General features: G+C 36.1%; 1 protein-coding gene and 1 pseudogene across 1 annotated transcript in view; both read left to right on the forward strand.

Moving 5' to 3' along the window:
* The window catches only part of LOC129136858 (AMMECR1-like protein), a 29,158-nt pseudogene extending 24,932 nt beyond the window's left edge, over positions 1 to 4,226 (forward strand).
* HS6ST3 (heparan sulfate 6-O-sulfotransferase 3) overlaps positions 1 to 19,475 on the forward strand; it is a 741,439-nt gene that overhangs the window by 478,889 nt on the left and 243,075 nt on the right.

A 19,475-nucleotide genomic window follows, 5' to 3' on the forward strand; every position in this document is an offset into this window, starting at 1 on the left:
AATGTATAGATATTTTTTCTTTTATTTGTTTTCTTATTATACTTTAAGTTCTGGGATACATGTGCAGAACATGCAGGTTTGTTACATCAGTATACACATGCCATGGTGGTTTGCGGCACCCATCAACCCGTCATCTACATTTGGTATTTCTCCTAATGCTATCTTTCCCCTAGCCTCCAACCCCTGACAGGCCCTGGTGTGTGATGTTCTCCTCCCTGTGTCCATGTGTTCTCATTGTTGAACTCCCACTTATGAATGAGAACATACAGTGTTTGGTTTTCTGTTCCTGTGTTAGTTTGCTGAGAATGATGGCTTCCAGCTTCATCCATGTCCCTGCAAAGGACATGAACTCATCCTTTATATGGCTGCATAGTATTCCATGGTGTATATGTGCCACATTTTCTTTATCCAGTCTATCCTTGATGGGGATTTAGGTTGGTTCCAAGTCTTTGCTGTTGTGAATAGTGCTGCAATAAACATATGTGTGCATGTGTCTTTATAGTAGAATGATTTATAATCCTTTGGATATATATATACCCAGTAATGGGATTGCTGGGTCAAATGGTATTCCTGGTTCCAGATTCTTGAGGAATCGCCTATCCATCTGACAAAGGGTTAATATACAGTATCTACAAGGAACTGAAACAAATTTACATGAAAAAAAAACTCCATCAAAACATGGGCAAAGGATATGAACAGACACTTCTCAAAAGAAGACATTTATGCAGCCAACAAACATGAAAAAAAGCTCATCGTCACTGGTCATTAGAGAAATGCAAATCAAAACCACAATGAGATACCATTTCACGCCAGTTAGAATGGCGATCATTAAAAAGTCAGGAAACAACAGATGCTGGAGAGGATGTGGAGAAATAAGAACGCTTTTACACTGTTGGTGGGAGAGTAAATTAGTTCAACCATTGTGGAAGACTGTATAGATCTTTTGAATTACGTTTTATTGACCATGGAGTAGGATACCTAGTATTTAAGAAAATGAATAGAAAATTTAAAATGCCAAGTGGTGGTGAAAGAAATTCAGTGCCCAAGAATCGGGCTGGTTAAGTGCAGCACCAAAGTGGACTCTGGTTTTTGGAGTGAAGAAGCCTTCCTCCCCGCACATTCCCTTATCATCCCACACAAGTCCAGCAATGGAAATGCTTCAGTTCCTCTTTCCTTGTCAAGAGGACTCAGGAGTAAACCAAGGAAAACTATTTGGCTCCATGAGGAATGAGCACTGTCAGTATCCATCCTGAACAGGCCCTAGTCAGGAAGCAGTCTGGAAGTGTATGGTCAAGGTTGCCTCATAAAAATGTGTGGCTGGTGGGTCTCAGGAAAAATGCCAAGTTTGGGTCATCCACGTGGCAGTTTTCCATGTGGAGATGAAGCTCCCAGCTGAAGCTGAATTGCCTTCCACACACTTGACGAAGGCACTGATGAGGGTGCCCACTACCCGCAGTGTGAGTGGTGGGTTTAAAGAAAAGGGAATGTTTTCTGCTGTTTCCTTTGTTCTTGGGCTGCTGAAGCTGGAGAGTAGGTAGCCACTGTTTTCTTTTATTTACTTATTTATTTATTTATTTATTAGACAGGGTCTCACTCTGCCACCTAAGCTGTAGTGCAATGGTGTGATCTCAGCTCACTGCAACCTCCGCTTTCCGGGTCAAGCGGTTCTCCCACCTCAGCCTCCCAGGTAGCTGGGATTACAGGCACACACCACCATGCCTGGCTAATTTTTTTGTTTTTAGTAGAGATGGCGTTTCACTATGTTGGCCAGGCTGGTCTTGAATTCCTGACCTCAAGTCATGAGCCACCGGGCCCGGCCAGTAGCCACTGTTTTCAAGGAACTAGCCCAAATTCTCTGGCTTGGTTTGGAGTTTGTTTCATCCCTAGCTGTGAGTGCCTTTTGGTCTAGAAACTTGGCTTGTCTCATAATAACCCAGAGCTAGGACATTCTCTGTAATTATGAATTGTCCTTGTTTTACATTAAAAGAGTATGTCTTTGATCGCTAGAGTTTGCACGATTAAATTATTTCCACTGTGAGATTCTTAAATTTTTTGCTTCATCATATTAAAATAACTCATGTTAGAGGCCCTTTCAACATGAAAGCTTTGTAGGTGAGACAGTATATATATATTTTACTGTTTATAATAAAAATCATTAATACAAAATAAGTCCTGGGTTTTAATTTTAATATTTTGTACAAGATCTGTTTTCCATGATGTGTTGACAGCTATAATTTCACTAACTGTTGATGTTATTTTCTATAGGGATTCTGGAGCCTAGGGAGCTATGTGGTTTTTTCATTTTCACTTTTAATACCCTGAAGCAAGAGACTATATGACCTTCAGTGCAAAGACTTCAGACCAATGCTTTGTATTACACTTGGTTGCCTCTTAGCTATATAACTCCTGAGTGCAAATCAACAAACTCTTTAGTGAAGTATTGTAGAGAATAAATCATAATGGACTAAAAAAAAACTTTTTAGATCCTGTAGGACTGTGAAGCTGCCACACCAGTCCATGGATTGCCTACTTACACAAGAGAAAAATAAACTTCTATTGTGTTAAAAAAAAAAAAAAGTTTGTAGAATTGGTAGAATATTTGGCTTAGCCTTTCATTTAAACAAGAAAAGAAGTCAACAAGCCAATGCTAAGCGAGATATCATCAGGGCAAAAACATCAGTTAAGCTAATTCAAGAAATACCATTATTTTTTTCTACCCAGGAAGCCTAAGTTCTAGCCCTTTCTCTGCCATAGACAAATTAGGTGACTTTGAGTGAGTCACTGTTTGGGGTTGCCCTGATGGCATTTCTAGAGTGACAGAGGTCATGGACACTCACTGTGATCCCCTGTGAGTGCTACTGGTATGATATGGTATGATTCTATGCAAATGATCTGACATAAGGAAGTCATGTGCTGGATAATGAACAATATAATCTCTCTCCTAGATAATTGAATGCTGCTATCTTATATTTGATTTGATAATTAATTTTCTCTGTTTAGAGATTTTTCACATTTTCTTCAACTTTTATTTACTATATAATACCTTAAGATTTAAACTAATCAGCAACTGGTATCCTTATATAAATATTTTTCTCCAAAATCCCTCTAAACTGCCTTCTAAGAGTCAATTTGACTGAGGAATTTTTTTTTCTTATTCATTAATGAATAAGCATCTTCCAGGACCCCATCCAGACATATATATATATATTTACTTATGAAGAGTGTAATCCATACTCAGCTTTCAGTTTCACATAGCATATTAACATGAACCTTTCCTAAAAGATTTCTGTATAACATTATCATTTTCACCTTCACTAACCAACTCTGTAATGGAAGCAGCTAAGTCACGTATGTTTGCTACTTTGGTCAACACTTTGTTTTTTTTTTTTTGCAAAATAGTTGTACCTTATAGATGAGTTCTCAGCAGTAAGCCCATTTAAAATTTTTTATGCCTCATGATCCTGACAACACATCAAGAGGAGCTGATTTAGGAAAACACAGATTGTTTGCTAATCCCTACTGTGAGTGACTTTCTTACTAATTATTTTTTGACTTTGAACCTTTTAAAAATTTTCTTTGAAGGTAATTATTGTGTGGAAAGATTTTTTTGATTAAGCAAATATTGACTTTAGAACCTCTCTTTAAATCATGTTCTTTTTTAAGGTGCATGATGAAAATAAATTACTTAAAATATTGTTTTCTATGTACTCATTTATGTAGATTTTGCTTTTTACTTACATAGAAGATTTTTCTTAGAATTCAGGCTTCTCATCTATTCCCTTATGTTTTAATAGATACATACAAACCCACAGAATGCTTTATTTATTTCAAGCCTTTAACATTTAAATAATCAGCCTTCCTAAAATGATTGAAAATTGGATCTCTGAGTTTTAATAATTTCATAAGAAGTAAGAACAAAATAATGGAAGTTTTAGTTTTTATTGGTGATAGAATCAAATTTATCTGTAGAATAAAATGAGATAGAATGGTTTAATAGAGGGGCTTTATCAAATTACTTTAAACAGAAAAGTTAAAAGAACTTGCTTAATTTCTATTTCATACATGCTTTTTTGATTAGTTGATTACAGGGAAAATTACAAGTTTCAAACCATACTAGTATACCATTTGAAAAAGGAATAAATTCAAGCCCATTTTTCTCTTTGTATGCCAAATAGATTGCAGAACAGTCATTTCATGCAACAACTACTATTTTTTTTTTTTTTTTTTTTTTTGAGATGGAGTCTCACTCTGTCTCCCAGGCTGGAGTGCAGTGGCATGATCTTGGCTCACTGCAACCTCTGCCTCCCGGGTTTAAGCGATTCTCCTGCCTCAGCCTGCAGAGTAGCTGAGACTACAGGTGTATGTCACCATGCCTGGCTAATTTTTTGTATTTTTTTTAGTAGAGACAGGGTTTTGCCATGTTAGCCAGGTTGGTCTCGATCTCCTGACCTCATGATCTGCCTGCCTCGGACTCCCAAAGCTCTGGGATTACAGGTATGAGCCACCGCGCCTGGCCAACAACTACTTTTTGAGTCCATTTTTGGATGATCAGCACTGCTGGAAGAAGTAGCACCAGACAGCTTTTGTCCTCAGGAAGCTGAGACAGTAGTCTTGGTGAGATAAGTACCCAACAACACCTACAGAATGTATGCATGTTAGCTTTCAAAAAGCAAAACAAGGTAATGAACAATGTTGATACAAAAGCAATTTTAGAAAGTAAGTCAAAATAATCTGGATTGAGAAAGAGGAAATATGGATTCATGTACTCATGGCTACTGGAGGTGTAGGAAGAAAGACCAAGCCAAGGGGAACAGGGAAAAAAAGGAGCATGTTGAGGATATAGACTTCACTGAGAGTTTGTACTGAAGTGGGGAACAGGAAAGTTCTGGAGATCTCCAGTGCTGGCTGGGAAGGCATTTGAGTGGAATCCAATTCTAGTCATAATACCAGATTCCAGCCAAGACACCTAAGCAAGTGAGGACTTGTACAATCTGTCTAAAGAGAACATTTTCTATTCAACTCCAGCTGTTGCAGCCATGAGCAAATGCAGATCTGGTGTCTAGATCTTCAGATTTTTCAAGGCATCCAGACACAAAGATTTTAAAGAAAATGCTCTTCATTTTAAACATTGACTCCTTTTTAAAAACCACTGCAGGAGCCAAATTAAAGATGTCTGCTGTCATGATACAGCCTAAGAAGGACCGGTTTGCAATTCTGCACAATCTTGAGAACCACCAGAAGATTTAAACGTGAGAATGACATAATGCTAACAGGGAATTAGAGAGAGGATCTTGGTAATCATGTGATAAATTAGCAGGAATCGGATCTACACAAAAGTGGATCTGTGGAAACTAGATCTGAGGGTCTAATTTAAAAGAAATTTCCAAAGTAGTGACAGAATTTGCAGAGTTTATTAGTTCACATATGAAAATAAAATTCATGGAAAGAAGCCTATCCCAAGATCTTGTACTTGAGATTCCAGGACGATGGGGACAGAAAATGGAAAGTTGAGGACTTACGGGACAATGAGAACCATTTCTTAAATATGTTCCAGTTTTCATGGAGATACTGGAGGGATATCCTGAAGCAAGTTGGAGATTTTGAACTAATGAGTAGGAGATGTAAATTTCAGAATTGATTAGGTACTTATCTGATCTCCTGTATAAATAATATATATTTGTACATATTTCCTCTTCTACATATAGAAGTCATTTATCTTTCATTTTTGAACTTGGGCAATGTAGCAGATCGGCTCATTTTCCAAATATGTTCCATCCTCTATTTACATATGCATATATTTGTCCATTCATGCATGCATAGTGTTGCCAGATTTTGTAAATAAAATGCAGGAAGCCCAGTTAAATTTTGATTTTAGATAAACTACAAATAATTTTTTTGTATAAGTGTGTTCCAAATACTGCATGGGATATTTTATACCAAAAATTATTCGTTGTTCATCTGAAATCAAAATTTAACTAGGATTCTATGTTTTATCTGGCCACTCCATGCATGAATGCTTCCAGGTCATCATCCTATTTCTCTAGAACCCCAGCCATAGTCTTCTTACTTGCCCCTTTGTTTTCACCTTTGCCCCTCTAACTGCCATTTTGCATCCAACAGGCAGGGTGATTTTTAAAACTCTCTTTATGTCATTTCCTTGCTTAAAACATTTTAATGGCTTCAATTTCTCTTTTTCTTTTTTTTTTTTTTTTTTTTTTTTTGAGATGGAGTCTTGCTCTGTCACCCAGGCTGGTGTGCAATGGTGCCATCTCGGCTCACTGCAACCTCCACCTCCCAAGTTCAAGCAATTCTCCTGCTTCAGCCTCCTGAATAGCTGAGATTACAGGTGCACGTCACCACACCTGGCTAGCTTTTGTATTTTTAGTAGAGGCAGGGTTTCACCATGTTGATCAGGCTGGACTCAAGCTCCTGACCTCATGATCTGCCCACCTCGACCTCCCAAAGTGCTGGGATTACAGATGTGAGCACCCGCCCAATGGCTTCACTTTCTGCTAAGAATAAAATTCCAACATCTTACCATGACTTTGATCATCTAGTCCATGCTTTCTGCCCAACCTCATTTTGAATGTGCTTTTCTCCACCATACTGGTTAAGTTTAGCTCCTTTACCCTTCTTAATTTTTTTCAAACCATTCTAACTGGTTTGTACCCTAGGGCTTTTGCACTTGCTGTGCTCTTTGCTTGGAATGCTGTTTCTCCAAGATTTTGTTCATACGGCTCTTTATCATCAGTCAAGTCTTAACTCCAATGAGACCTCCTTAGAGAGGCCTCCCCTGATCACTCTTATCTAAAGATGAGTTTCTCAACCTCTACGCTATTGAGATTTTGGATTGTCTAATTCTTTGTGGTTGGCTGTCCTGTGCATTGTAAGATGCTTAGCATCCCTAGCCTCTGTGAACTAGCTGCCTTATTAGTGACAATTAAAAATGTCTTTAGGTATCACCAAATGGCCTCAGGGACAAAATAATCCCTGGTTGAGAATCGGTAAAGCAAACAGCCCCCTTCCATTTTATTTCTCTTACACTATCATATTTACCTAAGTTCACAGCACTTATGACTATCTGCATTCATTCTATTTGAGTTTGTTACTTGTTCAACATCTTTTTGTTTGTTTTTGTTTTTTGAGACAGAGTTTCGCTCTTATTGCCCAGGCTGGAGTGCAGTGACACAATCTCGATCTCAGCTCACTGCAGCCTTCGCCTCCTGAGTTCAAGAGATTCTCCTGCCTCACCCTCCCAAGTAGCTGAGATTACAGGCATGTGCCACCACACCCAGCTGATTTTTGTATTTTTAGTAGAGATGGGGTTGCACCATGTTGGCCAGGCTGGTCTCGAACTCCTGATCTCAAGTGATCTGCCCACCTCAACCTCCCAAAGTGCTGAGATTACAGGTATGAGCCACCACACCTGGCCTCAACATCTCTTTTTCTCCCTCACTAGAAGTGAAACTTAATATGTAGAAGATTTGGTCTGTTTTCTTCACCAGTCTATCCCAATTTTCTAGGACCATGCCTGGCACATAGAGGTGCTCAATAAACATTTATTGAATGCATGCCAAATAACCTAATATTGACAAGCTAACATGTCCCAGGTACTGTTAGGCTTAAGTGGCATAACAATGAATAAGACATTATCCCTGGTCTTTTGTCTTTGGTATCTTATACAGAAGAGCAGCCTTGAGCTCCTGGAGAAATGTAATAAAAATTTCAGGCTCTACAGGCTACTGAAACCTTTTATAAGGTCCAGGGAAGCTAACCATGATACAGTGCATGGGACAGTCCCATACAACAAACAATTTTTCTGCCCCAATAAGAACATTGTCCCTGAGAGAAACACTGGCTGAGCCATTGAGGGTTCACTTGCAGAGTTGGGAATACCACCACTGGGCACAGACCACATGGAGGAGAATTGGGGAAGGGAATTTCACAAATGAAATTTAGGGTACTCTTAGCAGAGAACAGTCAAATACTTGGAAAAAACAATGCATGTCTTTTACAGTGGGGTAACTGTATCAATGGGAAGTTACTGAGGACTTTCTTTGAATATGGAGCTTAAATGGTTGCATGGAAAAATATTTATTTAGACCATATTTGTTGTACTATATTACTAATTAATGTATTAATTGTGATTCAATATAATTGCTATTAATAATATAAATTTCTGGACTATACTTGGCACTATTATAGAGGACTTTTTTCTTTCTTTTTATAGGGTTTAGTTATGTTTTAATGTAAACTTAAAAAAAAGTAAAAGTCTGTCATACCTGCTATGAAGTTCACAAATCATAAGTATGCAATTCAATACATTTTTTAAAATTTTTAATTGACAGAAAAATTATATGCATTTACTGAGCAAAATATGATATTTTCGGGTATATACACATTGTAAAATGACTAAGTAGCTAATTAACATATCCATTATCTTACATAGCTATTAGTTTATATCCACTCTTCTAGTATTTTTCAATAATACAATATATAATTAACTGTAGTCACCATGCTATATAGTAGATCTCTTGAAGTTATTCCTCCTATCTCCCTGAAATTTTATATCCTTTTACCAGCATCTCTCCTCCTTCCCTAACCTCCCCAGCCCCTGGTAAACACCATTCCCTGCTCTCTAGTTCTGTGAGATCAACATTTTTGGTTCCACATGTAAGTGAGATCATGCAGTATTTGTATTTCTGTGCTTGGCTTATTTTACTTAACGTCCTCCAAATTCATCCATGCTATAGCAAATGGCAAGGTTTCCATATATTTTATGGTTGACTAGTGTTCCACTGTGTATACATACCACATTTTCTTTGTCCATTTGTCCACTGATGGACACTTAATTGACTCCATATTGTGACTTTTGTGAGTAATGCTGCAATAAATATGTATACTGATTTAATTCTCTTTGGATATATACCTACAAAGTAGTGGGATTCCTGAATCATATGGTAATTCCATTAAGTTTTTTTCATAATGGATGTATTAATTACATTCCCATCAAAAGTATATAAGGGTTTATTTTTTCCCACATCCTTGCTAGTACTTTTGTCTTGCTAGTTTCTTTTGTCTTTTTGATAACAGTCATTATCTTGTTAGGACTTTTGCTAGTATTATTATCTTGATAGTACTTTTGTCTTGCTAGTATCTTTTGTCATTTTGATAATATAATACTCATTCTAACTGGAGTAAAAAGATATCTTATTATGGCTTTGATTTAAATTTCCCTGATTAGTGACATTCAGCATATTTAATATGGTTCTTGGGTATTTCAATGTCTTTTTTTTTTAAAGATGATGTCTAGCTCTGTCGCCCAGGCTGAAGTGCAGTAGTGCAATCTCGGCTCACTGCAACCTGCACCTCCCAGGTTCAAGTGATTCTCCTGCTTCAGTCTCCCGAGTAGCTGGGACTACAGGCACACACCACCGTACCTGGCTAATTTTTGTATTTTTAGTAGAGACAGGTTTTCACCATGTTGGCCAGGCTAGTCTCAAACTCTTGACCTCAGATGATCTGCCCGCCTCAGCCTCCCAAAGTGCTGTGATTACAGGCATTAGCCACCATGCCTGGCCTTGAATGTCTTCTTTTGATATATGTCTATTTAGATCCTTTGCCCATTTTTTAAGCAGATTGTTTTCTTATTATTCAGTTGTTTGGGTTCCTTATACATTTTGGATACTAATCCCTTGTCAGATGTATGGTTTGCAAATACTTTCTCCCCTTCTGTGTCCTGTCTCTTCACTTGATTGTTTTCTTTGCTGTGCAGAAGATTTTTAGTTTGGTGTAATCCCATTGGTCTATTCTTGCTTTTGTTGTCTGTGCTTTTGGGGTCATATTTAAGAAGTCATTGCCCAGACCAGTGTCATAGAACTTTTCTCCTAATATTCTTCTAATAGTTTCATGTCTTCCAATGAAGTCTTCAATCCATTTTGAGTTGATTTTTATATATAGTATGTGATAAGGGTCTAATATCATTTTTCTATATGTAATTGTTTTTTTTATTTCAGCAGCATTTATTAAGGAGACTTTCCTTTTCCCATTGTGTGTTCTTAGAACCTTTGTTGAAAGTCAGTCAACTGTAAATGTAAGGATTTATTCCTGGGTTCTCTCTTCTGTTCCATTGGTCTGTGTCTGTTTTTATGCCAATACCATGCCATTTTTGTTCTTGTAGCTTTGTAGTATATTTTCAAGTCAGGTATTATTGATGCCTCCAGCTTTATTTATTTATTTTTTGCTCAACATTTCTTTGGTTATTCAGGTTTTTTGTAGGTTCCACATAAATTTTAGGATTTTTTTTCTATTTTTGTGAAGAATGGCATTGATATTTTGACAGGGATTGCATTGAATTTGTAATTGTTTTGGGGAGTGTTTTAGTCCATTTTGTATTCCTCCAACAGAATACCAGAGACTGAGTAATTTACAAAGAAAATAGGTTTCTTTACCTCATGCTTCTGCAGACAGGGAAGTTCAAGGTTGGGCAACTGCATGTAGCAAAGGCTTCAAACTGCATCATTACAAGATGGATGGCATCACATGGCAGGAGCATATGCAAGAGCAACTGGAAGCATGCCAAGATGAGACCAAATCCAACAGGTGGCTTCACTTTATAACCACTTACTCTTGTGGTAACTTATCTAGTCTTGCAAGAGTGATAACTCATAGTTTCCTGAGAGATGGCATTACTCCCTTAAGGAGGGTGGATCCCTAATGATGCAAAGGCCTATTAAGGTCCCACTTCCTCTCAGTACTGTTACAGTGGGAACCAAGCTTCAATATGTATTTTGGTGGGGACAAATTATGTTTAAACAATAGCAAGTTGTATGGACAATTTAACAATATTAATTTTTCTAAGCTATGAACACAGGATATCGTTTTATTTGTTTGTACTATCTTCAATTTCTTTCATCAGTGTTTTACAGTTTTCAGTATGGAGATACTTTACCTGCTTGGTTAAATTTATTTCTAATTGTTTTATGTTTTGATGCTATTTTGAATGGGATTATTTTCTTGATTTCTTTTTTAGATAGTTTGCTCTTAGTCAATAGAAAATGTTTATTTTTGTTTGCTGATTTTATATGCTACCACCTTACTGAATTTGCTTATTATTTCTAACAGTTTTTATGTGTATTGTGTATGTGTAGAGTCTGCAAACAGGGACAATTTACCTTTTTTTTCCAGTTTAGACACCTTTTTTTTTCTTGCTTAATTGCTCTAGCTAGCTAGAATGTCCAATACTATGTTGAATGGAGTGAAGAGAGTGAGCATCCTTGTCTTGCTCTGAATCTTTGAGTAAAAGCTTTCAAAGTGTTCCTATTGAGTATAACGTTAGCTTTGGGTTTGTCATCTATGGCCTATATTGTGTTGAGGTACATTTTTTCCATACCTAATCTGTTGAGAATTTGTGTCATGAAAGGATATTGAATTTTGTCAAATGCTTTTTCTGCATCTGTTGAAATGATTATATGGTTTTTGCCCTACATTCTGTCAATGTGATATGCCACATTTGCTGATTTACATAAGTTGAATCATCCTTGCATCCCTGGGATAAATTTCATTTGATCATGGTGAATGATCTTTTTTAATAATGCTGTTGAATTCAGTTTGCTAGTATTTTGTTGATAATTCTTGCATCTATATTCATCAAGTGTATTGGTCTGAATTTTTATATTTGTAGTATGTTTATGTTTAGTATCAGGGTGATGCTAGCCTTGTAATTTTTTTTTTAAAGTGTTTCCTCTAGGCCAGGCATGGTGGCTCATGCCTGTAATTCTAGCACTTTGGGAAGCCGAGGCAAGTGGATTGCTTGATCCCAGGAGTTCGAGACCAGACTGGCCAACATAGCACAACCCTGTCTCTACTAAAAGTACAAAAAATTAGCCATGCATGGTGGCACATGCCTGTATTCCCAGCTACTCCAGAGGCTGAGGCAGGAGAATCACTTGAATCTGGGAGGCGGAGGTTGCAGTGAGCCAAGATAGCACCACTGCACTCCAGCCTGGACAATAGAATGAGACTCCATCTCAAGAGAGAGAGAGAGAGAAAAAAAAGCTTTTCCTTCTCTTAAATTTTTGGAAGAGTTTGAAAAGAATTGTTTTTAGTTCTTCATTAAATGTTTGATAAAAGTCAGCAGTAAAGCCACCAGGTCCTGGGCTTTTTGTTGATTAGAGTTTTTTATTACTGATTCAATCTCCTTATTTGTTTTTGATCTGTTTAAATTTTCTATTTCTTCATAATTCAGTCTGAGTAGGTTGTAAGCATCAAGGAAATTACGCATTTCTTTTAGGTTATCTAATTTTTTATGTATAATTGTTCATAAAAGTCTCTTATGATCCTTTCTATTTCTGTTGTGTCAGTAATGTCTCCTTTTTAATTTCCAATTTATTTGGGTTTTCTTTCTGTTGTCTTATTACAGCTAAACTTTTTATCTGTTTTGTTTATCTTTTCAAAAAAACACATTTTAGTTTTGTTAGTCTTTTATATTGTTTTTCTTGACTCTGTTTTATTTATTTCTGTTTGGATCTTTATTATTTTCTTCCTTATAACCTCTGGTTTACTTTTGCATTTTTGCCTAATTTCTTGCAGCCTTAGATTATTGTAGATCTTTCTGTTTTTTGATACGGGTGTGTATTGCTATAAACATCCCTCATAGAATTGCTTTTTCTGTATTTTGTATTTCTGTATTTAATTTATATAATTAAATTACTTTGGACTATAGTCACCCTGTTGTGTTAGCCAATACTAGGTCTTATTCATTCTTTCTGTATATTTTTTTACCCATTAACCATCCCCACTTTCCCTCCCACCATACCCTTTCTAGCTTCTGGAAACAATCCTTCTGCTCTCTAGCTACATGAGATCAATTATTTTAATTTTTATCTCCCACAAATAAGTTATAAGATGTGAAGTTTGTCTTTCTGTGCCTAGCTTATTTTCACTTAACATAATAATCTCCAGTTCCATCTATGTTGTTGTAGATCACAGGATCTCACTTTTTATGGCTAAATAATACTCCTTTGTGTATGTGTACTGTGTTTTCTTTACTCATTCATCTGTTGATGGACACTTGGGTTGCTTCCACATCTTGGCTAATGTGAATAGAATAGTGCTACAATAAACATGAGAGTGCAGATATCTCTTTGATGTACTGATTTCCTTTCTTTTGGGTTTATACCTAGTAGTGGGAAAGGTGGATAGTATAGTAGCTCTATTTTTAGTTTTTTGAGGAACCTCCAAACTGTTTTCCATACTGGTTGTACAAATTTACATTCCCACCAACAGTGTATAAGGATTCCCTTTTCTCTATATTCTCACCTACATTTGTTATTGCCTGACTTTTGGATGAAAGCACTTTTAACTGGGCGGGGAGATGACATTTCATTGTAATTTTGATTTGAGTTTCTCTGATAATCAGTGACATTTAGCATATTTTCATATTTTTTTCCATTTGTATGTCTTCTTTTGGGAATTGTCTATTCAGACAATTTCTTTTGCCCATTTTTAAATTGGATTATTAGATTTATTTTTCTTGTAGAGTTGTTTGAGCTCCTTTTATATTCTAGTTATTAATCCATTATTAGATGGGTATTCTGCAGATATTTTCTCCCATTCTTTGGGTTGTCTCTTCACTTCATTGATTGTGATCTTTGCTGTGCATAAGCATTTTAACTTGATGTGATTCCATTTGTCCATTTTCGCTTTGGTTGCCTATACTTGTGGGGTATTACTCAAGAAATCTTTACCTAGTCCAATGCCCTGGAGAGTTTCTCCAATGTTTTCTTTTAGCAGTTTCATAGTTTGAAGTCTCATATTTAAGTCTTGAATCCATTTTGATTTTATTTTTGTATATGGCAAGAGAAAGGGGCCTAGTTTCATTCTTCTGCATGTGGATATCCAGTTTATCAAGTACCATTTATTGAAGAGACTGTCTTTTCTCCAGTGTATGTTCTTGGTATCTTTGTCAAAAATGAGTTTGCTGTAGGTGTATAAATTTGTTTCTGTGTTCTCTGTTTTGTCCCTTTGGTCTAGATGTCTGTTTTTTTGCCAGTACCATGCCCTTTTAGTTACTATAGCTCTGTAGTATAATTTGAAGACAGGTAAGGTGATTCTTCTAGTTTTGGTCTTTTTGCTCAGCATAGCTTTGACTATTCTGAGTCTTTTGTGGTTCCACATAAATTTTAGGACTTGTTTTCTATTTCTGTGAAGAACATCACTGGTATTTTGATAGGGATTGCACTGAATCTGTAGAATGATTTGGGTAGCATGGACATTTTAACAATATTTAGTGTTCTTCCAATCTATAAACATGGAATATATTTCCATTTTTGGAGTCCTCTTCAATTTTTTTTTATCAGTGTTTTGTAGTTTTCATTGAAGAGATCTTTCACTTCTTTGGTTAAGTTAATTTCTAGGTATTTAAGTTTATGTGCAGCTATTCTAAATGGGATTACTTTTTAATTTCTTTTTCAGATTGTTCACTGTTAGCATATCAAAATGATGCTAATTATATGTTGATTTTGTATCCTGCAACTTTACTGAATTTGTTTATCAATTCTGTCAGTTTTTTAGTTAAATCTTTAGGGTTTTCCAAATATAGGATCATTTCATCTGCACACAAGGACAATTTGACTTCTTTCTTTCCAAACTGGATGCCCTTTATATCTTTCTCTTGTCCGATTGCTCTAGCTAGGACTTCCAATACCATATGTAATAATGGTAGAAAAGGGGGCATCCTTGTTGTGTTCCTGATCTCAGAAAAAAGGCTTTTAGTTTTCCCCCATTCAGTATGATGCCAGCTATGGGTCTGTCATGTAGGGTTTTTATTATGTTGAGGTATGTTCCTTCTATACCCAGTTTTTTTGAGGGTTTTTATTTGAAGGAATATTGAAATTTACCAAATACGTTTTTAGCATCAGTTGAAATCATCAAATGGTTTTGTACTTCATTCTGTTGGTATGAGGTATCTCATTAACTGATGTGCAAATGTTGCAGCATCTTTGCATCCCTGAGATAAATCCCATTTCATCATGATGAATGGTCTTTTTAATGTGTTGTTGAATTTGGTTTGCTAGTATTTTGTTGAGAATTTTTGCATCCATATTCATCAAGGATAATGGCCTATAGTTTTCTTTCTTTAATATGTCTTTGACTTTGGTATAAAGGTAATACTATCTCATAACCCATTATTTTAAGCTGATAACAACTAAACGCTGTTTGTATAAACAAATAAACAAACAAGCAAAAAAAGCTAACAAAATCTCTATGTCTTAACCTCATCCCTTCTCTTGCTTTTTAAGTTTGTGTTATTTCTATTTATATTACTATCTTATTGTACTATGTCTGTCTTTAAAAAGTTGTTGTAGTTATTTTTGATTGGTTCATTGTTTAGTCTTTCTACTTAAGAAAAGGATAGTTTACACACCACAATTACAGTGTTATGATATTCTGTGTTTTTCTGTGTACTTACTATTACCAGTGAGTTTTGTAATTTCAGATGATTTCTTTTGGCTCATTAACATCTTTTGCTTTAAGACTAAAATACTCCCTTTAGCATTTCTCATAGTACAAGTCTGGTGTTGACTAAATTCCTCAGCATTTTATTTATTTATTTATTTATTTGATCTGGAAAAGTATTTCTCCTTCATGTTTGGAGGATAATTTCACTGGATATACTATTTTAGGGTACAAGATTTTTTTTTTCCCTTAAGCTCTTTAAAAATGTCACGCCACTCTTTCCTGGCCTGTAAGGGTTGCACTAAAAAGTCTGCTTCTAGATATATTGGAGCTCCATTGTATGTTATTTGTTAATTTTCTCTTGCTGCCTTTAGGACCCTTTCTCTATCCTTGACCTTTGGGAGTGTGATTATTAAATGCTTTAAGGTAGTCTTCTTTGGGTTAAATCTTCCTGGTGTCCTATAATCTTCTTGTACTTGGATATTGATATATTTCTCTAGGGTTGGGAAGTTCTCTGTTATTATTCCTTGAAGTAAACTTTTTACCCCTACTTCTTTCTCTACCTCTTTAAGGCCAATAACTCTTAGATTTGCCCTTTTTAGGACATTTTCTAAATTTTGTAAGTATGCTTCATTGGTTTTATTCTTTTTTCTTTTTTGTCTCCTCTGACTGTGTATTTTCTTTCTTTCTTTCTTTTTTTTTTTTTTTGAGATGGAGTCTTGCTCTGTCACCCAGGCTGGAGTGCAGTGGTGTGATCTTGGCTCACTGCAACCTCTGCCTCCTGGGATCAAGTGATTCTCTTGCCTCAGCCTCCCGAGTACCTGGGATTACAGACGCACACCACCACGCCCAGCTAATTTTTTTTTTTTGTTTTTTGTATTTTTAGTAGAGATGGGGTTTTGCCCTGTTGGCCAGGCTGGTCTTGAATTACTGACCTCAAGTGATCCACCCACCTTTGTCTCCCAAAGTGCTGGGATTACAGGCATGAGCTACCGTGCCCAGCTGACTGTGTATTTTCAAATAGCCTGTTTTCAAGCTCACTAATTCTTTCTTCTGCTTGATTAATTCTACTACTAAAAGACTCTGATGCATTCTTCAGTCTTCAGTATGCCCACTTCATTTTTCAGCTCCAGAATTTCTGCTTGATTCTTTTTACTTATTTCAATCCTTTGTTAAATTTATGTGATAAAATTATGAATTTCTTCTCTGATTTATTTTGAATTTTTTTGCATTTTGAGGTGCATATATATTTATAATATCCTCTTGCTGAATTGACTCCTTTATCATTATGTAATGAAATTCTTTGTCTCTTTTTGCAGACTTAAATTCTATTTTATCTGATATAAGCATAGCTATTCCAGTCCTCATTTGGCTTCCATTTGCATGGAATATCTTTTTCCATCCTTTCACCTTTAGTCTATGCATGTGCATACTTACTAGTGAAGTGAGTATCTTGTAGGCAGTTTATAATTGGGTCTTTTTTTTTTCTTTTTTTTTTTTTTGAGATGGAGTTTCGCTCTTGTTGCCCAGGCTGGAGTACAATGGCGCGATCTCAGCTCACCGCGATCTCAGCTCACCGCAACCTCCACCTCCTGGGTTCAAGCAATTCTCCTGCCTCAGCCTCCTGAGTAGCTAGGATTACAGGCATGTGCCACCATGCCAGGCTAATTTTGTATTTTTAGTAGAGACAGGGTTTCTTCACGTTGGCCAGGTTGGTCTCCTACTCCCGACCTCAGGTGATCCGCCGGCTTGGCCTCCCAAAGTGCTGGGATTATGGGCATGAGCCACCGCACCTGGCCAGGGTCTTTTTTTTTTAGAGAATATAATATATTAACATTCAAGTGAGCATTCATATGTGAGGACTTACTACTGCCATTTCATTAATCATTTTCTAGTTGTTTTGTAGATCTTCTTTTCTTTCTCTCTTGCTGTCTTCCTTTGTGACTAGGTGATTTTCTCTAGTGGTACAGTTTGATAACTTGCTTTTTATTTTATGTGTATCTACTATAGACCTTTGCTATATCATTACCATGAGACTTAGAAAATATATCTTGTAGCTATAAAAGATTATTCTAAACTGATGAGAACTTCGATCACACTCTGACACACACACGTGTACACACACATAAGTTATGCTTTTACACCACTCCCTTTTCCCACATTTTGAATTTTTAATGTCACGATTTATATTGTTTTGTATTTTATATCCTTTAGTAAATTATTAGAGCTATTTTTATTTTTAATAGTTTTGTCTTTTAACCTTTGTACTAAAGGTATAGTGATTTACACACCACCATTATAATATTAGAGTATTCCAAATTTCATTGTGTTCTTACTTTTACCAGTAAGTTTTATACTTTCAGGTATTTTTGCATTACTCATTATCATTTTTTTCTTTCAATTTTAAGATGGCATTTCTTTTAAGATGATTATGGTACTGATGAACTTCGCTAGTATTTGCTTGCCTGGGAAAATCTTTATTTTTGATTCCATTCTGAAGGAGAGCCTTATGGCTACAGAATATTTGGTTGGTAGCTTTTCTTTTTTCTCTTTAGAACTTTGTTGTTTTTGTTTTTGTTTTGTGTTGTTTTTGAGACAAGGCCTCACTCTGTCACCCAGGCTGGAGTGCAGTGGCACAATCATACCTCACTGCAGCATCAACCTCATGCGCTCAAGTGATCCACCAGCCGCAGCCTCCTGAGTGGCTGAAACTACAGGCGTGCACCACCGTGCCTGGCTAATTTTTCAAATATTTTGTAGAGATGGAGTCTTGCTATGTTGCCAAGGCTGGTCTCAAACTCCTGGCCTCAAGTAATACTCCTGTCTTGGCCTTGCTAAGTGCTAGGATCCTTCAGAACTTTGAATTTATCATCCCATTTCTCATGACCTGTAAGATTTCTCCTGAGAAATTTGCTGCTAGGTGTATTAGATGTATTAGAACTCTTTTATATGTTATTTTTTTTTCTCTTGCTGCTTTCAGGATTTTCTCTCTCTCTCTCTCTCTCTCTCTTTGTTTTTTATTTTGACAGCATGATTAGAATATGTCTTAGGGTAGTCTTATTTGGTTTGAATCTGATTGGTGACCTTCAGCCTGAATATTTACATCTTCTTCTAGGTTTGGATAGTCTTCTGCTACTAGTTTTTTAGATAAGCTTTATAGCCCTTTATCTTTCTATTCTCCCTCTTACATTCTTATGACTTGAATATTTGCTTTTTTGATGTTGTTTCGTGAATCCTTTCTTCATTCCTTTTCTTTCTTTTTTATTTTTCTTCTGACTATATTTTTTCAAATAACCTGTATTCCAGTACACAAGTACTTTTTCTCCATGATCAATTCTGCTGTGATGTTCTCTATTGCATTTTTTTAATTTCTTTTTTTTTTCAGCTCCAGGATTTGTTTGATTAAAAAAAAAATTCCAAGCTCTCTATTCAGTTTCTTATTCTTATCATTTATTGTTTCCCTGTTTTGAATTAAAACAATTTTTTTTGTTTCAATAGCTTTGGAAATACACGTGGTTTTTGATTACATGGGTGAATTGTATATTGCTGAGGTTAGGGTTTTTAGTATACCTGTCAACCAAATAGTGTACATGGTACTCAACAGGTAATTTTTCATCGTTCACTCACCTTCCACCCTCTCCCCTTGTGAATCTCCAGTGTTTATTATATCACTCTGTATGTCTTTCCATATCCATGGCTTAGCTCTCATTTATACATAAGAACATATGGTATTTGGATTTCCATTTCTGAGTTACTTCACCTAGGATAATGGCCTCCAGCTCCATCCAAGTTGCTGTGAAAGACATTATTTTGGTTTTTTATGGCTTAGTAATATTCCATGGTGTGTGCATATACATGCTGTGTGTATATTACATTTTCATTATTAACTCATCAGTTGATGAGCAGTTAGGTTGATATAATATCTTTGAAATTGTAAATTGTGCTGCAATAAACATATGCAGGCAGGCACCTTTTTGATATAATGACTTCTTTTTCTTTAGGTAGATACCCAGTAG

This window comes from Pan troglodytes, chromosome 14 (genome assembly GCF_028858775.2).
Source record: "Pan troglodytes isolate AG18354 chromosome 14, NHGRI_mPanTro3-v2.0_pri, whole genome shotgun sequence".
Taxonomy (NCBI): Eukaryota; Metazoa; Chordata; class Mammalia; order Primates; family Hominidae; genus Pan; species Pan troglodytes.